The 22241-nt window shown below is 39.9% G+C and overlaps 1 protein-coding gene and 1 pseudogene across 4 annotated transcripts in view; one reads left to right on the top strand and one right to left on the bottom strand.

The window, feature by feature from the left end:
• DENND4A (DENN domain containing 4A) overlaps positions 1-22241 on the bottom strand; it is a 136998-nt gene that overhangs the window by 95961 nt on the left and 18796 nt on the right. The gene's annotated exons all lie outside the window — the stretch shown is intronic.
• Positions 15369-16746, top strand: LOC118628054 (annotated as a pseudogene).

Raw genomic sequence — 22241 nt, forward strand, 5'->3', positions numbered from 1 at the left:
TTGTGTGTTTGCGTATTTAGTTCTATGCAGTTTTATCACATGAGCAGCTTCATGTATTCATCACCAAAGTGGAGATACAAAACAGTTACATCACAAGGATCTTTAATGGTGACATTTTATAAGTCCTGTCCCCTCCCCCAACACTGTCCCTAATCCCTGTGGGGTGGTGTGTATGTGTGTGTGTGTGTGTATTTTTTAACTAGAGAACACATACAGCCTACAAAAGGAAAAGATGTCTCCAAAAGCAATACCCCCTTACAAAATAGGTACAGAAACAAACCTAAGAAAAAAAGTATAAGCATATGTGGTATGGAACGACTTGTTAGTCATATTTACTCAGCCATCTGGAACATTATATTTGAACATGATTATACAAAAGATAAGAAGGACAAAGAGTGATCATCTACTAAATCACAATGAAAATCAATCTCCTTAGTTCTGGGATAAAATTTTTTATTATGGTTAAATTCTAGACTGGATCAAGTGAACATAAAATGCTACAGAACAACTACAATGGGGATTACTAGATGTATAAGAACATAAAAAGGAGTTTTTTTTTACTGTGTTCAGGGGCAACCCTGTCCCTTATGGATAAATTAGGTTGGAACTAGAGTAGCTAGCTGGTTTTCCTTTGAGAATATGGATCTGGTCTGGACTGAACAAGAATGAACTGGAAATAACTGAGTGTTAACATACAGATACCTCTCGTCTCTCCAGACTGACTATAAACAGTTGAAAGGCAGGAACTCTGTCTTTTGTTTCTTTTTATTCCATCACAAAAATTATAGCAGTTAAAAACATACGGTAGGTGTGTAAATATTTATTAAACAAATAAGGTCAGCACAGTAGAAAAAAATGGGAAAGTTAAGATACCACAGAATCATAGGATTTTAGAGCTACAAAGGTATATGGAGATTTAGTTTCAGCTCTTTATAATGGAAGAAACTGAGGCATATAGGTTAAACATCTTGCCTAAGATGAAATCTATCCATTTATAACTCAACTCTCATTTGATTGGGAGTTCTACTATACCATACTTCAATTCAAGAATGGAAAAAAAAGCAATTCTCTGGGGAGACCTTTGAATTAATTGGTGAACATGGGCTTTGATGGACAAAGAAAGTTAACAAGAGGGAGAAGTTAAACTGGTTGAAGAGAGTAGGGCAATCGACAGGTAAGAGAAAAAAAAATGTATGACCAAAATAACAGAAAACAGTAAAATAGAAAAGGAAGAAAGTTGAGCTAAGAGATATGGTAAGAAAAGGAATAAAAAAATTGTGGGGAGGGTATAAAAGATATAAAAGTAAAAAAACAGTGCAGAAATGGGAAAAAATGAGAAATTATTAAATGGGGATGGGGTAACAGTATCTGGAGAATTTTTAATGCTATTTACATTCTTTTATAATAAAGAAACTGTGATACCATTCCTATTATTTGTCAAATCAGATTCACTATAAGCTAACAATAACAACATAAATCAATTACCAATCTTGTACTGAAAATTAGCACTGTATATGAAATGCAAATATATGGTGCTTACCAGTCTAGAGTGAAAGGGAAGTCTGGTTTTAAATTTTGTCTCTTGCACCATCTTTTTTTTTTTAAACTTATTTGCCCATATGCATACCACTCCCACACCACAAAGTTCTTACTTCCTCTTTGAATTATAGGCATTGGATAGCCGGTTTCTAAAATGAATTGTTGCCTCCAATAGAATCCTCTCAAAAGTTTCTCTCAAACACAAAATATCTGTTTTTTCTTCTATATTTTACAGTCTTACATATACAAGATACTTGAAATAGTATTCACCAGGGTGATTAAAAATACATTTACATAAGATGAGTAATCTAAAATTCAGCTATACTGACATACAATAAAAATGAGATCAACTGATTAAAAATATCACTTTTCACTCTGGCCGGTTTGGCTCAGCGATTGGAGCATGGGCCTGTGGACCAAGGAGTCACAGATTTGATTCCTGGTCAAGGGCACATACCTGGGTTGCAGGTTCCATCCCCAGCCCCAGTTGGGGTCATGCAGGAGGCAACCAATCGATGCGTCTCTTACATGGATGTTTCTCTCTCTCCTCTTCTGTTCCACTCTATCTAAAAATCAATGGAAAAATATCCTCAGGTGAGGATTAACAAAAAATAAAAATATCACCTTTCTTGAAAAGTGGATATACAAGATTTATATTTCTGTCATTTGATGAATGCTTAACATTTCAATTTCTTAATTTTACCACCCATTTAAAGATACTTTATTAAGACTTTTTAAAAAATCCTTTTCCACTTTCCCCCATAAACTGTAACATGTAACAAATTTATTTGTTAATAAGCACCTGAAAAGGACTCTGAGAATTAACTAATAATTGAAAATAACTGAGAGTTGTTATTGTCCCAATTAATAATGATTGATACAATTTTTTGACTTGTAGGACTTACTAGATGATCAAAAATAAATCTGAATATGAACATGTTTGGAAGAATTTTCAGTCTTGCAAATAATTTTTAAAAATAAACTTCGAGGTACTACATCATATCCAGTAAATTTACAAATATGAGTAAAATAATTAAACCTAATGGTGGTTGGTGGTGTTATAAGAAAAATAAGCATACTTGAAACTGTTAATGGTACTATGAGTTAGAGTAATTTTTCTGAGAACCCAGCAATTACTTAAAACTAATTGTATTCTTAGCAACGATTTATTCTATTTTTGGTAAAATCATCAAGAAAATAAATGTATTTTAAAAATCAAACTGTCAGTCTAGATTATGTATAACTGTACCCTCTTTAAAGGTTCGCAGAATTGAAGAATAGAAAAGAACCAGGAAAATCTTTTGGGCCCTGGCTGGTGTGGCTCAGTTGGTTGAGCATAGTTCTATGCACTGGGGGTAGCTGGATCAATTCCCAGTCTGGGCACCTATGGGGTTGTGGCTCAATCCCAGTGTGGGGCATGTGGAAGGCAGCCAGTTGATGTTTCTCGCATCTGTTTCCCTGTCCCTCTCCCTCTCCCTTCCTTTCTCTCTAAAAATCAATAAAAACATATATTTTAAAAAATCTTTTGGTTCAATCTCATCATTTTGTTGATGAGTAAATTCAAGTGTGGAGAGGCAAATTTGACTTGCCCAAACTAGCACAGTTCATCAGTAGAAGAGCAAGCCTGAAACTCCTTATCCCAAATCTACTATACTATGTAGACTATTCCACAAAAGCCTGAAACAATGACCCAAAACTGACAAGGATCAGCAGATCAGCTTACTGAAGCTAGATGACACATTGCTCTTTCTAAACCTTTTTATGGCCAGGGCCAGCCCTAGACAAAGCATGACTTCAATTCTTTAAACTCCCTTAACCTACTTTTAGCAATCAAAACAACCTCCAGGATATTACATTTCTTCATATTCCCCCCAAAATGTGTTAATCCCACTAACTGCTGCTCACTTTCAAATTTATATTACCAACCATGACTCTCTATTGAGATCCAAAAGGCCTACTTGATAACTCCATCTGTATATCTAATAGCCAAAATAGAACTAGTTATTTGGCAAGTCTCCATCTTTAGATCTAAACCCACTTTTCTGCCACCACATAGATACAGTTTAAAAATCACCAGGAAGGACATGAATTTGAATCTGGGATTTTGCCTCTATTATCAATAAAGATAGTTGATATTCTCAAGTGAATATGGGCTCCAGGAAAGAAAAAATAAACACTGCAAGAGTGTAAGGGAAAGGTGAGAAAAAAAACAAAACAGAACCAACCAACCAAACAAACAAACAAAACATTCTAAGAACAGAACAACCTACCTGAAAGCAAACAGAATTTATGGTCCACACAGAACATATTTCTTTTCTTTTCTTTTTTTTTTAAATCCTCACCCGAGGACATGTTTTGCATTTATCTTGAGAGAGAGCAGAAGGGAGAGAGGGAGGAAGAGAGAGCGAGAGCGAGAGTGAGAGAGTGAGAGAGAGAGAGAGAGAGAAACGTCAATGTGAGAGGCACATCAAGTGGCTGCCACCCACACGACCCCAACCAGGGCTGGGGACAAACTGCAACCAAGATATGTGCCCTTAGTGGGAAACGAACCCAGGTCTCTCTGGTCCACCAGCCAACACTCTAACCGCTGAGCCAAACCAGCCAGAGCCAGAACATATTTCTTAAAAAAGCATAACAAACATCCTCAGAAAACTAAAGTAGGATACTAGAAAAATAATAATGAGTCATGAAGAACCAACTAGAGCCCAGCAGGTGTTGCTCACTGGTTAGGCCTTGACCCATGCATGAAGAGGCTGCCCGTTCGATTTCCCGGTCAGGGCACATGTCCAGGTTGTGTGTCCAATCCCCAGTGGGGGGCATGTAGGAGGGGGCCAGTAAATGTTCTCTCTCATTGATGTTTCTATCTCTCCCTCTCCCTTCCTCTCTAAGAATCAATAAAGAAAGAAAAAATTTTTTAAAAAGAAAATGAAAATATATGTTATATAAGTTTTAAAATACAGAGGCTTAAGAGAATAAGAAAACAACCCATAGACTGGGAGGAATTACTTGCAAAATATGTATCTGATATAGGACTGTTATCCAAAATAGTATATGATTCTAACTATATGGCATTCTGGAAGAGGCAAAACTATGGAGACAGTAAAAAGATCAAGGGTTGCCAGTGGTTAGGAAGGAGGGATAAAAAGGATGAACACAAAGGAATTTTAGGGCAGTGAAACTATTCTGTATAATACTGTATTATCATGAATATATGTTGTTACACATTTGTCAAAACCCAAAGAATGCACAACACAGAGTGAACCTTAATGGAAACTATGAACTTTGGGTGATAATGATGTATCAGTGTAGGTTCATCCATTGTAACAAATGTATCACTCTAGTCCGGGATGTTGATTGTGAGAGAGGCTGTGTCTGTGTAGGGGCAGGAGTATATGAGAACTCACTGTACTTTCTGATCAATTTTGCTGTGAATCTAAAACTGCTCTAAAAAATAAAATGTATTTAACAGGGGAAAAAAAAAAGAATTAGCTCTGAACACTCCTCAAATATGGGGCTATGATCATTAGAATAAATTCCTAAATAATAGAACTTTCAGAAGGTGAGGGAGAAAAAATGGAGATGAGAAAAAACTTGAGAAATAATCACCAATAATTTCTAAGAATTAAAGATATGCCAGTTTGGTATAACAGGTTAGAAAAAAATACGTAGACCTTGTAGAGAAATCTAAAAATACCTCAAAGTAAAAATTTCCTAGATATAGAAAGTAGCTTATTCACTCAAAACAAACAAACAAACAAACAAACAAACAAACAAACAAAAAAACTAACACTAGATTTAACCTAACGCTAGATTTAAAATCTAATCACTAACACTGGGTATAAGATGATAATGGGGTAATATTTTTTAAATATTGAAAGAAAAAAACTTTATATGTATAGTCAAAATATTATTTAAATGCACGGATGAAAGAAAGACATTAGGAATAAAAGCACTCAAATGGTTTACCTAGAAAACAGCTAAACAAACAAAAAATCAAACCATTGGTCTAAAGGTCACTTAAATTATATAGCCTTAAAGACTCAGAATTTTAGAGTGAAACATTGTGAGAAAAAATATTGTAGTAGGAAAATAAATAAATATAGGGGACACTATAAGATATAGCAAAAAAGGATGAGTTAATAACTTCAAGGTTCACTATTGTGAAGTAAACAATGGGAGTCAGGAGAGGAAAGGAAGAGAAAGGGAAAAAAATTGAAGTATATCTATAATAACCCTGAACATCAAAAGGTTAGAGAACCTTAATGTGGTAGGAACAGAGAGAAGGGAAGAATAGAGGACTGTGAGTCTACTAAGATACATGTCTTATTCAGGCATAAGATACAGATAATCAAAAAGCTTTAAAAAAAGGGGCTTCCGGTCAAGATGGTGGTGTAGGTAAACACAGTATCATGTCCTCCCACAACCACATCAAAGTTACAACTAAACTACAGAACAACCATCATTCAAAACTGCCTGAAATCAAGCAGAATGGAAGTCCTACAACTACGGAATTAGAGCAGCAGCCACATCCAGACTGGTAGGAGGGGCGGGGGCAGCGGCGGCACAACAGGCTGGTCCCACACCCAAGTGTGGCGGATAAAAATCAGGAGGATACCTCGGCTGGGAAGGTCTTTCCTGAGGACTGAGGGGTCCCCGTCCCACACCAGGTGCCCCGCTCAGGGTTCCAGTGCCAGGAAGAGAGTCCCCATAACTTCTGGCTGGAAAAACCACAGGGAACTGAGGCTCAGGGAAGCTGAAGCAGCTAGAGCCCCAGGCAGCTCCTTAAAGGGCCCGAACACGAACTTATGGGACTCTCTCCCTCTAAGCTTGGAGGGGAGGCAGCTCGAGGGGCACCAGGGACATACAGGGAAGAACTGAGCTGTTTGGCACTGGAGCGAGAGCTGGAGAGGGGGCTTTCTCCGGGACAAACGTGCTGTCAGAGGCCTTTGTTCCTTTGGTGAGCCCTTCCCTGGGGCGGCAGACAGTCACCATATCTGGGACTCCAGCAACCTGGCTCACACTGGTAGCCCTGCCCTGGTGACTCCCTGAGGCCCTGCCCTGCCCCCCCCTGCCCCACCCAACTTTCAGGCCCACCCAACTTTCAGGCCCACCCAAGCTGTTGCCACTTGCTTAACCATAGGATTGGCCTGTCTTGGATCCTGCTTCAGTTTTTTTTTTTTTTCCTCACCCGAGGACATTTTTGCATTTTTTGTTCAGACAGAGCGGGAGGGAGAGAGAGGAAGAGAAAGAGAGAGAAACATGGATGTGAAGGGACACATCGAGTGGTTGCCACCCGCACGACCAACCAGGGCCGGGGACGAACTGCAACCAAGGTACGTGCCCTTAGCGGGAACCGAACCCTGGTCTCTCTGGACCGCAGGCCGACGCTCTAACCGCTGAGCCAAACCGGCCAGGGCCTGCTTCAGGTTTTTCCTAAATTCTTTCAAACGAGCAGCATCTGGTCTCAGCTAGCCCCATACCTCTCATTAAGTAATACACTGAAACAAACACAGGGAGGCAGCCAAAATGAGGAGACAAAGAAACAGGTCCCAAATGAAAGAACAGAACAAAACCCCAAGAAAAGAACTAAGCAAAATGGAGATAAGCAACCTAACAGATGCTGAGTTCAAAATACTGCTTAAAAGGATGCTCAATGAACTTAGTGAGAACCTCAGTGAACTTAGTGAGGGCCTCGAGCATAAAAAAGGACCAGTCAGAAATCATAGATGCACAGTTAGAATTGAAGGAGGCATTAACTGAAATAAAGAATAATTTACACAGCTTCAATAATAGAGTACGTAAATCCAAGGAGCAAACCATCGATTTGGAATATAAGGAAGCAAAAAATGCCCAATCAGAACAGCAAAAAGAAAAAAGAATCCCAAAAAATGAGGATAGTGTAAGGAGCCTCTGGGACAACTTCAAGCGTGCCAACATTTGCATCTTGGGGGTGCCAGAAGGAGAAGAGCGAGAACAAGAAATCAAAATCCTGTTTGAAACAATATTGGCAGAAAACTTTCCTAACTTGGTGAAGGAAACAGATATACAAGTCCAGGAAGCACAGAGAGTCCCAAATAAGATGAACCCCAAGAGGCCCACACCAAGATATATCATCATCAAAATGCAAAAGGTTCAAGACAAAGAGAGAATCTTAAAAGCAGCAAGAGAAAGGCAGCTAGTTACCTACAAGGCAGTTCCCATAAGACTGTCAGCTGATTTCTCAAAAGAAACTTTGCAAGCCAGAAGGGAGTGGCAAGAAATATTCACAGTGATGAGAAGCAAGAACCTACAACCAAGATTACTCTATCCTGCAAAGCTGGCATTTAGAATCGATGGCTATATAAAGACTTTCCCAGACAAGAAAAAGTTAAAGGAGTTCATCACCACCAAACCATTATTATATGAAATGATGAAGGGTTTTTTGAAGAAAAAGATAAAATATATGAACAAACAAAATGGCAATGAATACATATCTATCAACAATGGAATCTACAAACAAAATGAACAGGTAGAACAGAAACATTCTCATAGATACAGAGAACCTTTTGTTGGTTGCCAGATGGGAGGGGTGGGGTGGGGGAATGGGTGAAAAAGGTGAAGGGATTAAGAAGTACAAATTCATTGCTAGACTGACGAACCTCAAAGGGAAAGGGGTTGGTTGCGGGGCGGGGGGGAGGGAAATAAACCAAAGAACCTATATGCATAACCAATGGACACAGACAATAGTGTGGGAAAAGGCGGGAGGGGGGCAGGAGTGGGGAGGAGGGGGTCAATGGGGGAAAAATGTGGAATATCTGTAATACATTTTACATTCAACAATAAAGATTAAAAAAAAATGACAGACAAAAATAAATATAAATATGAATATGACTAAGTAAAAGGTAACCACCAGAAGAAAACAAATAAAATTCCTAACTTTCAAACTGGCACCAACATTTGTATTTATAATTAGAAAATAGTAAAAGATAAAGAAGAAAGGAAAAGAAACTAAGGTAGCCCTGGCCGGTTTGGCTCAGCGGTTAGAGCGTCAGCCTGCGGTCCACAGAGACCCGGGTTCGGTTCCCGCTAAGGGCATGTACCTTGGCTGCAGTTTGTCCCCGGCCCTGGTTGGGTCGTGTGGGTGGCGGCCACTCGATGTGTCCCTTTCACATCGATGTTTCTCTCTCTTCCTCTCTCTCTCCTTCCTGCTCTGAGTAAAAAATGGAAAAATGTCCTTGGGTAAGGATAAAAAAAATAAAAAATAAAATAAAAAAATAAACTAAGGTAAATAGAAAACCTAAGATGGCAAGAATAAGTCCTAATATAATAGTAAGAAACAAAGTTTAGCATGCTAAAAAAAATTCTTAGAAAGCACTCTTGGCCCTGGCCAGTTTGGCTCAGCAGTTAGAGCGTCCGCCTGCGGTCCACAGAGACCCGGGTTCGGTTCCCGCTAAGGGCATGTACCTTGGTTGCAGTTTGTCCCCAGCCCTGGATGGTCGTGCAGGTGGCAGCCACTCGATGTGTTCCTTTCGCATTGATGTTTCTCTCTCTCTCTTCCTCTATCTGTACAAAAAATGGAAAAAGTCCTCGGGTGAGGATAAAAAAAAAAAAAAAGAAAGCACTCTTGGAGGTAACATGCTAACCTTCTTACTGATCCTTGAACAAACCAGGTATGTTTCAGTCTCAGGGCCTTTTATACTTCCTGCTCTGAAACAGCCTTGCCCTATGCCAGTCGAGTCAGCTGCATCTTCAGGTTCTTCTTTCTAAAAAGTCACCTTCGCAGTATGGCTTTCCATGACTGCCTTTTTTAAAAATTTCAGCAACCTCCCACACCCAACACTCATATTATCTCTGTCCTTGTTTTAATGTTCTCACCTTATTACTTTTCACTAACATACTAGATATCTACTTATTCATTTTACTTATTATTTCTCTCCACAAGATTGGAAGTTCAATGAGGGTAGGAATTTTTCTGTTTTAGTAACTGTCATATACCAACATCTACAACAGTGCCCAGAAATAGTATGTGGTCAATATTTGTTGAATGAATGAATAAACAAAGTGAAGTGTCCATAAGTAGAGAAATAATTTTTGAATATGATAGATAGCATGATTTAAATACCATGTAGCAGTCAGAAGCAATGAAATAGATAGATGTAAACAGCAACATAGATAATTTTTTTTTAATTTAGTTGTGAATGAAAATAGTAGGAAACAAGAATCTACAGCAAAGTATCATTTATATAAATTAAAAACATTCAAAAAAGCACTATAGTTTTCAAAGATATATTCAGGATGTTATGCAAAAACACATTAAAGTAGATACCTATGGGGGAAAGGAAATAGGAGTGAAGATGGAGAATAAAGGAGGATAAAATAAAATTAAAGCAGGGCCCCACACAGGCCAACGACAAAACAAGAAATATGAGTTAATCAATTATCTATGCCTGAGTAGCTCTCACCCAACTTTCTCCCAAATAAAATATTTAATCACTTATTTCAGCAAAACTGAAATCATTGTGACCTTGAGAAAACCCATTTCAGTAAAGTATTAGTAAGAAATCCCAATTGGAATGAGCTAAGGAGAGAATGGAAGGTAAGAAAGGATAATTCATAACTCTCTGCAGGAGTTCTGATGTGGAGAGAGGGAGGGAAATGGAGTGGTAACTGGTTGGTAGAAGACATGGTATCAAAAGAGGACTTTTTAGACAGAGGGGAAGGAACAGGGAGAAAGAGAGAAACATCAATGTGAGAGCAAAACATCGACCAGCTACCTCCTGTATGCCCCATACTGGGGATCGAGCCCAAAACCCTAGCATATGCCCAGACCAGGAATCAAAAGGCAACCTTTTGGTGCATGAGACAATCAATGCCCAACTAACTGAACCACACTGGCCAGGGCCAGAGGACTTAAAAAAAAAAAAAAAAAAAAAAAAGGCCCCCTGGTGAGGCTCAGTGCTTGAGCATCGACCTATGCAGCAAGAGGTCACTGGTTCGATTGCCAGTCAGGGCACATGCCCAGGTTGTGGGCTAGATCCCCAGTGCAAGAGGAAGACAGTCGATGTTGATGCTTCTCTCTTTCATTATGTTTTTATATCTCTCCCTCTCCCTTCCTCTCTCTCTCTAGAAAATAAATTAAAAAAACATTTTAAAAAAATGAATGAAAGCCCTGGCCAGTTTGGCTCAGAGGTTGGAGTGTCGGCCTGCGGACCAGAGAGTCCTGAATTTGCTTCCCGCTAGGGGCACGAACAACAAAAAAAAAAGAGTGAAATGGGGTAGGGGTATTGCCAGTGGCAATCATCCATCAGAGACAGAAAATGAAGATGAAGACAAAAAAGAGGATGACTGACTGTAACAGCAAAAGCCTTAAGAAAGCATGGAGAGATGGTATATAAAACAGACAGTTTGATTATACAGGCAAGGATTTATCTCATTGCAAAAACAAGCTTTCCATAACAATATATTTAACAATTGTGTTTTTTTTTCTGAATATTCAGGTCTTAGTGATGTGGGTTCTTAACCCTTTTTGGGTCATGCACCCCTTTGAGAATTTGATCTGGAATATGGATTGTCTCTTTCTTAAAATACACATTCAGATATTCAGATAAAACTTTATGTACAACTTTAGGAATTTTGCTGAACCATGCTCCCCAAGCTAATCTATACACAAATATGATTTTTAAAAAAATTTTTTTTTCCATTTATCTTCAGACAGAATGGTAGGGAGGAAGGCAGAAAGGGAGGGGTAGAGAGAGAGAGAGAGAGAAACATTGAGGTAAGAGAGACACATCAACTGGTTGCCTCCCACCCGACCCCGACCAGGATTGGGGTCCAAACGGCAACCGAGGTATGTGCTCTTGACTGGAATCAAACCAACGACTATATGATCCGCAGGCTGATGCTCTAACCGCTGAGCCAAACCAGCCAGGGCTGATTTTTTATTTTTTACTTTTGTTTGTTTGTTTTTGTTAATCCTCGCCTGAGGATATTTTTCCATTGATTTTTAGATAGAATAGAAGGGAGGGAGGGGGAGAGAAAGAGTGAAACATCAATGTGAGAGACACACAAGTGATTGCCTCCCGCATGACTCCAACGGGGTGGGGGATTGAACCTGCAAACCAGGTACATGCCCTTGACTGAGAATTGAACTCACGACCCTTTGGTCCTCACGCTGATGCTCAAACTGATGAGCCAAACCTTCCAGGGATATTTTTTACTTTTTAATTAAGGTATAATATACTTAGAGAAAAGTGAACAACTCAAGGAATTTTCATTAAGTGAACATACCACCCTTTATAAAAACCTCCCAGGTCAAGTAATAGAACATTACCAGTAACAGGAAGTCCCCAATCCCCCTCCAACCTTCCCAAAAAGGAACACTATCCTGACTTCTAACACTAAATTAGTTTTGTCTGTTTCTGAACTATGTATAAAAGGAACGTGGAAGGATTTGTACATATATTCTTTTGGTCTAGCTTTTTTAACTCTACAATGTTTTTGAGATTCAGTTACACTCTTATGCATAGCAATAGTTTGTTCATTTTCATTTCTGTATAGTTTTCATTTTGAGAATATATAATTTTGTTTATTCATTCTACTATTAATAGAATTTGGTTTGTTTCCAATGTTAGGCTATTATAATAATTACCAATCCATGTATAAATTATTGTACATATCATGATGCACTACTGCATACATTAAAAAAAAAAAAAAACCAACTACAAATAAACTGCTAGGATATACAGTGTATGTCCTATATGTCTGGTACATAATACCAGTGTTCCAAAGTGATTGTTATATGACCTGATATTTGATAGGTAAGATGGTTTCGGACTTCTGGTCAAGATGGTGGCATAGGTAAATGCAGTATTGCCTCCTCCCACAATCACATCAAAATTACAACTAAACTACAGCACAACCATCATTCAGAACTGCCTGAAACTGAGCTGAATGGAAATCCTACAACTACAAAATTAAAGCAGCAGCCCCATCAAGGCTGGTAGGAAGGGCAGAGGGGTGGAGGGGTAGAGGTGTGGATGGGCTGGTCACACACACACACGCACGCACGCACGCATGGCGGATAAAAATTAGAATGACACCTTGGCTGAGAAGGTCCTCCCTGAGGAGTGAGGGGTCCCTGTCCCACACCAGGCGCCCACCTCCAGGGTTCCAGTCTCAAGAAGATAAGTCCCCATCACTGCTGGCTGTAAAAACCAGCAGGAACTGAGGCTGAGGGAGGCTGAGGATGCTGGAGCTCCAGGAAGCTCCTCTTAAAGGGCCTGCACAGGGACTTACTTGTACTTGCTCCCTCTGAGTTCAGAGGAGACGCAGTTTGAAAGGCACCAGAGACATGTAGGGAAGAAATGAGCTGTTTGGCCTCAGGAGGAGGGCTGGAGAGGCAGCTTTCTCTCACACAGACATGCTGGCAGAGGCCTTTGTTTCTCTGGTGAGCCCCTTCCCGGGGCAGCAGAGAGCTGTCATATCTGGGACTCCAGCAACCTGGCTCACACTGTTTGCCCCACCCTGGTGATTCCCTGAGATCCTGCTTCACCCAACTTTCAGGCCCACCCAAAGGATTGGCCTGTCTTGGATCCTGCTTCAGAGTTTCCTAATCTCTCAAACAAGCAGCATTTCGTTTCAGCTAGTCCCATACCACTCGTTAAGTAGCCCCAGGCCTTACACCAGAAGCAACTAGCCTTGGTTCATAATGTGGCTTTTCCTGAGCACCTCCACGCCCAACACAAGAAGCAGCCATTAGCAGATCACTTTGTAGCTTATGCTGAGTGGCCCCAGGTAGAGCACAGGCAGTGGCTGACCTTGCCCCTCAGCCAGCACACCCAGTAGAAAGCTTCAGACCACACTGAAGCACCACCACAAGTGACACACTCAATGAGTGGACTCAGTGAGTACCAGAGCCCTGATGAAGTAAGTCTTGCTCTGTATGGGCCCCTACACAGTTGATCCTCCAAGGTAGTTAAGGCTAGTGGTCAGTGGGCACAGCCAGTCCTTACAGCTGATCAGCCTGAGTAAATTCCTCCCACTGATGTGTCAACAGCAATTAAGACTCAATTACAACAGAAGGGTGTACAGTCCACACTAGGGGTGCACCCTGAGGGCCCAGATGGGGTGATCAGGGAGACTGTGCCACTGGATCCTACAGGACACCTACAACATCAGGCCACCCTACAAAGCCTAGGAGGCACAGCAACTCTACATAATACATAGAAACAATCACAGGGAAGCATACAAAATTAGAAGACAAAGAAACATGTCCCAAATGAAAGAACAGAATAAAACTCCAGGAAAAGAACTAAACAAAATGGAGATAAGCAACCAATCAGATGCAGAGTTCAAAACACTGGTTATAAGGTTGCTCAAGGAACTTGGTGAGACCTTCAAGGAACTTAAAGAGACCTCCAAGGAAATTAGTGAGAATATCAACAACATAAAAAAGGACCAATCAGAAATGAAGGATGCACTAACTGAAATAAATAATTTACAGGGAATCAATAGTAGAGTAGGTAAAGCCAAGAAGCAAACCATTGATTTGGAATATAAGGAAGCAAAAAACACCCAATAAAAAGAGCAAAAAGAAAAATGAATAAAAAAAAAAAAAATGAGGATAGTGTAAGGAGCCTCTGGGACAATCTCAAGTGTGCCAACATTCTCATCATAGGGGTGCCAGAAGGAGAAGAGAGAAAATAAGAAATTGAAAACCTATTTGAAAAAATAATGACAGAAAAACTTCCCAAACTTGGTGAGGGATACAGACATACAAGTCCAAGAAGCACCAAGTGTCCCAAACAAGATGAACCCAAAGAGGTCCACACCAAGACACATCATCATCAAAATGCCATAAGTTAAAGAGAAAGAGAGAATCTTAAGAGCAGCAAGAGAAAAGCAGTTAGTTACCTATAAAGAAGCTCCCAAAAGACTGTCAGATGATTTCTCAAAAAAAACTTTGCAGGGCAGAAAGGAGTGGCAAGAGATATTCAAGGTGATGAAAAGAAACAACCTACACCAAGATTACTCTATCCTGCAAAGATATCATTTAGAATCGATGAACATATCAAGAGTTTCCCAAATAAGAAAAAGCTAAAGGAGTTCATCACACCAAACCAGTATTATATGAAATGTTGAAAGGTCTTCTTGAAGGAGAAGAAGAAAAATACGAGCAATAAAATGGCAAATAATACACATCTATCAACAACTGAATCTATAAACAAAATGAGCAGGCAGAACAGAAACAGACTCATAGATACAGAGAACTTTTTGTTGGTTGCCAGATGGGAGGGGGCTGGAGGGATGGGTGAAAAAGATGAAGGATTAAGAAGTACAAATTGGTTGTTCAACTGATGAACCTCAAAGGGAAGGGGGGAGAGAGGGTGGGATGAGATAAACCAAAGAACTTCTGTGCTTACATGCATAACCAATGGACACCAACAATAGTTTGGGGAAAGCAGGAGGGGTGTGGGATTGGGGAGGAGGGGGTCAATGGGGGAAAAATAAACAATACAACAATAAAGATGAGTTTTTTTTTAAATGGCTTAGAAATTTAAAAAAATTTTACAAGCAAAAACATTCCTCTGAGCTCTCTAATATATTAGTTGTTGTATTGTTTAAATGAAGTCATTGTTGAATACAACTATATGAAGACTATAGAAATAACAGTTAAGTGTTCTGGAATCAGTTGGGCCAAGTTCAAATCCTGGCTATATCCAGTGTTAGATTATCAGATAATTAAATAAGCATTTGCATAGGGTACTACAAATAAGGGAGCACTGCTTTTTGCAATGGGTTTGCTGCTAGAACACAAGTGTCATGAAAACCACCACTAAATCAAACCCAAAATGAGAAAAGAAAAGACTCATATCAACATTGTCGTCATTGGACACATAGATTCCAGCAAATCTACCACTACTGGCTAGCTGATCTACAAACGTGGTGGGACAGACAAAAGAACCATCAAAAAATTTGAGGAGGCTGCTGAGATGGGGAAGGGCTCCTTCAAGTATGCCTAGGTCTTGGATAAACTGAAAGCTGAACGTGAGCACGGTAGCACCACTGATATCTCCCTGTGGAAATTCGAGACCAGCAAGTATTATGTGACCATCACTGATGCCCCAGGACACAGAGACTTCATCAAAAACATGATTACAGGCACATCTCAGGCTGACTGTGCTGTCCTGATAGTTGCTGCTGGTGTTGGTGAATTTGAAGCAGGCATCTCCAAGAATGGGCAGACCCGTGAGCATGCCCTTCTGGCTTACACACTGGGTGTTAAACAACTGACTGTTGGTGTTAACAAAATGAATTCCACTAAGCCGCCCTACAGCCAGAAAAGATACGAGGAAATTGTTAAAGAAGTCAGCACCTATATTAAGAAAACTGGCTACAACCCTGAACAGTAGCTTTTGTGCCAATTTCTGGCTGGAATGGTGACAATATGCTGGAGCCAAGTGCTAATATGCCTTGGTTCAAGGGATGAAAAGTCACCTGTAAAGATGCCAATGCCAGTGGAACCACACTGCTTGAAGCTCTGGATTGCATCCTACCACCAACTCCTCCAACTGACAAGCCCCTGCATCTGCCCCTCCAACATGCCTACAAAATTGGCGGCATTGGTACTGTTCCTGTGGGCAGAGACTGGTGTTCTCAAATCCGGCGTGGTGGTAACCTTTGCTCCAGTCAATGTTACAACTAAAGTCAAGTCTGTTGAGATGCACCATGAAAGCTTTGAGTGAAGCTTTTCCTGGGGACAATGTGGGCTTCAATGTCAAGAACATGTCTGTCAAAGATGTTTGTCATGGCAATGTGGCTGGTGACAGCAAAAATGACCAACCAATGGAAGCAGCTGACTTCACAGCTCAGGTGATTATCCTGAACCATCTGGGCCAAATCAGTGCTGAATATGCACCTGTGCTAGATTGTCACACAGGTCCTATTGCTTGTAAATTTGCTGAGCTGAAGAAGATTGACCATGGTTCTGGGAAAAAGCTGGAATATGGCCCTAAGTTTTTTAAATCTGGTGATGCTGCCATCGTCAATATGGTTCCTGGCAAGCCTATATGTGTTGAGAGCTTCTCTGACTATCCCCCTCTGGGCCGCTTTGCTGTTTGTGACATGAGACAGACAGTTGCTGTGGGTGTCATCAAAGCAGTGGACAAGAAGGCAGCTTGAGCTGGCAAAGTCATCAAGTCTGCCCAGAAAGCTCAGAAGGCTAAATGAATATTAGCCCCAATACCTGCCACCCCAGTTTTAATCAGTGGTGGAAGAACAGTTTCAGAACTGTTTGTCTCAATTGGCTGTTTAAGTTTAGTAGTAAAAGACTGGTAAATTATAATGCACCGTAAAACCTTCTGAAGGAAAGAATAATGTTTTGTGGACCATTTGGGTTTTTGTGTGTGTGTGGTAGTTTCTAAGTTAGTAGTTTTTAAAATCAGTACTTTTTAATGGAAATGACTTGACCAAAAATATGTCACAGAATTTTGAGTTCCTCAAATTTATTTAATAAAAAGTGGGGGGTGGGGGGCACCAAAAGTTTAATTCAAATAATTTTATCTAAAATTTAAGAATGAGGTATCATCTTAAAAATCAGAGATTTGCTGCCCTGGCCAGCTTGGCTCAGCGGTTAGAGCGCTGACCTGCGGTCCGGAGAGACCCGGGTTCGGTTCCCACTAAGGCATGTACCTCGGTTGCGGTTGGTCCCCGGCCCTGATTGGGTTGTGTGGGTAGCAGCCACTCAATGTATTTCTTTCATGTCGATGTTTCTCTCTCTCTCTCTTCCTCTCTCTCCCTCCTGCTCCATCTGAATGAAAAATGGAAGGGTGTCCTCGGGTGAGGATAAAAAAAAAAAATCAGAGCTTTGCTGATTTTGCTTATTTTATGGTTTGGGATTGATTTTGTTTTAGATTACAGAAGTGGCACCATAATCACGTCAATGCTTGATAATGTAAAGGGTTAGAAGCAGAGAATTATGACTGATTTTTTTCATTCATTTACCTAATTAATATTTATCAAAAGTTTTTTTTTCTTTTTATCCTCACCCGAGGACATTTTTGCATTTATTTTCAGACAGAGCGGGAGGGAGAGAGGGAAGAAGAGAGAAAGAAACATCAATATGAGAGAGATACATCAACGGGTTGCTACCCACATGACCCCAACTGGGGCTGGGGACAAACTGCAACCGAGGTACGAGCCCTTAGCAGGAACCGAACCTGGGACTCTCCAGTCCATGGTCCAATGCTCTAACCACTTAGCCAAACCAGCCAGGGCAAAAGTTTTTTGTTTTTTTTTTAAGTACATGTATCAAGTTGTTGTTGTTTTAATCCTCACCCAAGGATCTTTTTCCATTCATCTTCAGATAGAATGGGAGGGAAGAAGGAGGGGGAGGAGAGAGAGAGAGAGAGAAACATCAATGTGAGAGAGACACATTGACTGATTGCCTCCTGCATGACCCCAGTGGACCGAACTGCAACCCAGGTACATGCCCTTGACTGAAATCGAACCTGAGACTCTTTGGTCTGCGGGCCGACAGTCCAACCACTGAGCCAAATTGGCCAGGGCTTTTTTGTTTTTTTACTAACATCTGAACTCCCTTCCTACATGCTGCTATGTGTATTCTAGATGAATGGTGGGCCTTGGAGTCAGCCATGGAAGCCAAAAGACCATATACTTTAGCTAGAGCTAAAGTTGCAAAGACCATTTAAAATTCGTTCTTAGGACAGTGATTACAGCACCCATGGCATTGTTCCAGCAATGGCATCCAGTGTCCTGCAGAGGAGCAATAGCATCTTAAACAGGAAAAGAATATTTTTGTGGCATAACTTTGGCTATGGTCTAGCACTGAGGATGGTTAATTGGTTTGTTTCCTATTTGTTCTCAGAGTCTGGTTCTCCAGTCTTCCAGTCATTTCTGTAAGCTAACTAATATTCTTCTAATAAATTTCTTTTCTTTTGCTTCAGTTAACCAAAGTTGATTTCTGTTGTTTGCATCCAAGAATCATGAAATGGTAACCCTACCACATGCCAGAACTGTACTAGGCACTGGAAACACAATGACTAATGAGTATACTTCTTACAGGAGTATAATGGAGAATGTAGACAAGTAAACAAGCAGTTACAATAAATGATAAGTCTATATAATGTGAATGGGTCACAGAGAGCACAAGAAGGACATAACATTTTCGCTTGAAAAGTCAGAAAAGAAAAAGATATCTAAATCTTGAAATATGAGTAGAATCACAGAGGAGAGTTGAAAGGGCCTTCCAAACAAAAGGAGCAACAAATAAAAGGACTATAACCTTTTCTATGTTCATTACCTCCCTCCTACACAGTATATCAAAAGCATATCTGAAGACGAAAGTGACCAAAAGCAGACTGATGGGATTGAAGGGGATGAGAAACAGTTACAATTTGTGACCTGGGTGACAATGGTGGTATTTTTGAGCTTGCTATATGAAAACGAACCTCGTGTTTGAAACATACCCACCCACCACCATCACTGCTGCAGTGGTAAAGCTGTCCACAACTGCCTCCCCTTTCTCTCTCCTCACCTACCTCAGTAACTTCTCAAAACAGTCAACTATGGAGCTCTGGTTTGGGGGAGTTTTTTCATTTGGTTGGTTGGTTATCTGTGATGGGGGTAGTGTAGGAATTATGACTGAGTGGATAAAGGAATTGAAAAGAGAAGTAAAGGTGTTAACTAATCAGTGTAGTGAAGCACAAAGCATTCTGCCAACTGCTTATGCTAGTTTTGCTTAAAGGCAGGTACCATTCTACAGGAGAGAGAAAAATGATGTAAAATAATATTTTACAAACTTGTGTGTGTCTGTGTGTGTATGCTTTTTCCTCTAAAATTATAAAATTTCATTATTGACAGGTCATTTTTAGATTTATCTGTTAAAGTTACATTAGGCTTACACTATGTATTGTTTTCATTGATAAAAACTTGGATTTTTAAATAAAAATTTATTGGAGAGAGAGAAAGAAAGAGAGAGAAATTGACTTGTTGTTCCACTTATTTATACATTCATTGGTTGCTTCTTGTATGTGCCCTGACTGGGGATCAAACCAAAACGTTGGTGTTTCAGGATGACACTCTATCCAACTGAGCTACTCAAGCCAGGATCATAAATATTATAGGCTCTATGCTTGAACAGGAAAAATCACTGTAAAAGTAAATTAACATCACCCAACCAACCACTATTTGAAAAAATTTGAAAGAGACCGAAAGCAAATTATTAGTGACATCTCATTCTCAAAAGTGACATCAAAGTTATAGAGCAAAATTATTTGAGTAGTCTAAAACCTACAACCCCCCTTTGAAAAAAGTAATGTTCATTATCATGTGGACAGCTTTGAAAAAATAAGTTTTCATTAAATTGAATGGTATAAAAATTTACTTCAGTCATACCAAACTCGACACCACTTTTGCAAATTCAGTTTTTCTGTGAGAAATGTCCCTATTCAAATGGCCACTCCTGCTCTCTGAAGCCTTCCCTAACCTCTTTCCCCAAGACAGACTGTCATTCTCTTGTTTTATGCTTTAAGAGTATCCTATATATTTATATTATGATTATCACACTAATACCGTACTCATTTCTGTGAATGTGTACTCTTAGAAACAAGATTAGGAATTCTTCGGGTTTTTGTTGGTACATGGCCCTAGACGCTAAGGCCTAGCGGAAACTGAACCCAGGACTCTGGTACGCAGGCTGACACTCCAACTGCTGAGCCAAACTGGCCAGGGCTAGATTAGGAATTCTTTGAGAGTAGGCAATGTTACATTTCTAACTTTGTAATATCTGTTTTAGCAAAGTCCCTAGCATAGTAAATGTTAGCAGTCAGTAAATGCTTCTTTTTTTTTTTTTTTTTAATCCTCACCCAAGGACATTTTTTCCATTTTTTGTTCAGACAGAATGGGAAGGAGAGAGAGAGAGAGAGAGAGAGAGAGAAACATCCACATGAAAGGGACACATCGAGTAGTTGCCTCCCGCATGACCCAACCAGGGCCAGGGACAAACTGCAACTGAGGTACGCGACCTTAGCGGTAACTGAACCCAGGCCTCTCTGGACCACAGGTCGACGCTCTAACCGCTGAGCAAAACCGGCCAGGGCAATGCTTCTTGAATAGAGAATGACATGATATATTAATAATGCTTTTAACAAAGTTATTCGTGTTTATAAAACAGCAAACTTCAAACTTTGTATGCAGAAGCTAAAATATTGGCTCCATTGGTTTTTATTTGAAAAGGGGAGATGTTTTTATAGCTTTCACAATAATCACCTATGGATTGGGGATAAAATAATTTAAGTTCTTTACTATACTATATAAAAGCCAATGAGTGGTCTCCTTTTTATTTCAAAATAATCTTAACTTTATTTCATATTATTCAGTATTCTTTTATAATCAACACCTTTTAGGATTTTTATTTGGCAACATACCTCTCCCTGAGAGTTGTATGCCCTGCATTCACTCCTCTACCATAACAATGGGGCCTGAAATGTTCTATGAAACCTTAGTTTCATCAGCCATAGCTGATGGGACCAGACATAGACGCTTGCCTCAAACTAAATTTTCTCCCAGGGATTTAAATGAGATCACAGAACCATGAGTGAATATACGCATTTAAGAGTTAGAGGACTTGTTCAGTCATGCACAGTGATAAAAGACAACATGTAGAGAGAGAAAAATGAAGTGGGCACAAAGGGAGAAGCAGAGAGACCATGCTGCCCCAGGGTGATGAGAAAATAGCTGCCTGAGTTACTGATGAGTTTCCAATTCTTGGTTCCCCTTCCCCTCATGAAACCTGGCTATACTTCTATCTTTAGGTACTGTGAAATCCCCAGTATCCTTGCCATTAACATTAATTCCCTTTTTTTTGGAGTTAGTTTGAATGTGGTTTTTAGTACTTACAAACCAAAGAAATTTGATTTTAAAAACCTCAAAAAAGAAAAGGTCATGTAGGAATAGCAAAATGTCATTTAACCATAGAAGGGGGAAACAAGTCTTATTTAAAAAATAGCTGTTGCCCTGGCCGGTTTGGCTCAGCGGTTGGAGCGGTTGGAGCGTTGGCCTGTGGTCCAGGGAGACCCGGGTTCAGTTCCCGCTAGGGGAATGCGCCTTGGTTGTGGTTTGTCCCAGGCCCTGGTTGGTCGAGCGGGTGGCAGCCAGCACTCGATGTGTCCCTTTAACTGTGTCCCTTTAACGTCGATGTTCCTCTCTCTCTCTCCTACTCTACCTGAACAAAAAAAATGGAAAAATGTCCTCGGGTGAGGATAAAAAAAAATAAAAAAAATAGCTGTTACATTGGTATCTTCAGGCATTCCTCAGCATAAAAAAAAATGAAAAATACTCCCTATCCATAACAGGTTCAAATAACATCCTATAAATCCAATTTCAGCACAATATGAGTCAGTATGAATAAAAATCTATTTCAAAGTTCAGAAACACGTGAGAAATTAAGGGATAGGGAATCTCTTAGAGCTTATTAGAACAAATTATTTTTTTGAAGAATAATTGTACTTGGTGGAAGGGGTCAATGGGGGACAAATGGGGGACATCTGTAATACTTTCAACAATAAAGATAAATTTAAAAAAACAAAGACCCCCCCCAAAAAAAAACCCAAAATAATAATTATTGTTATTATTATACTTACTACAATTTTGACCAAAAAGGGGTTGGGGATATGTTTTTTTTCTGGTAATAATGGCCAGTCCTA

Source organism: Molossus molossus, unplaced genomic scaffold (assembly GCF_014108415.1).
Source record: "Molossus molossus isolate mMolMol1 unplaced genomic scaffold, mMolMol1.p scaffold_m16_p_1, whole genome shotgun sequence".
Lineage (NCBI taxonomy): Eukaryota > Metazoa > Chordata > Mammalia > Chiroptera > Molossidae > Molossus > Molossus molossus.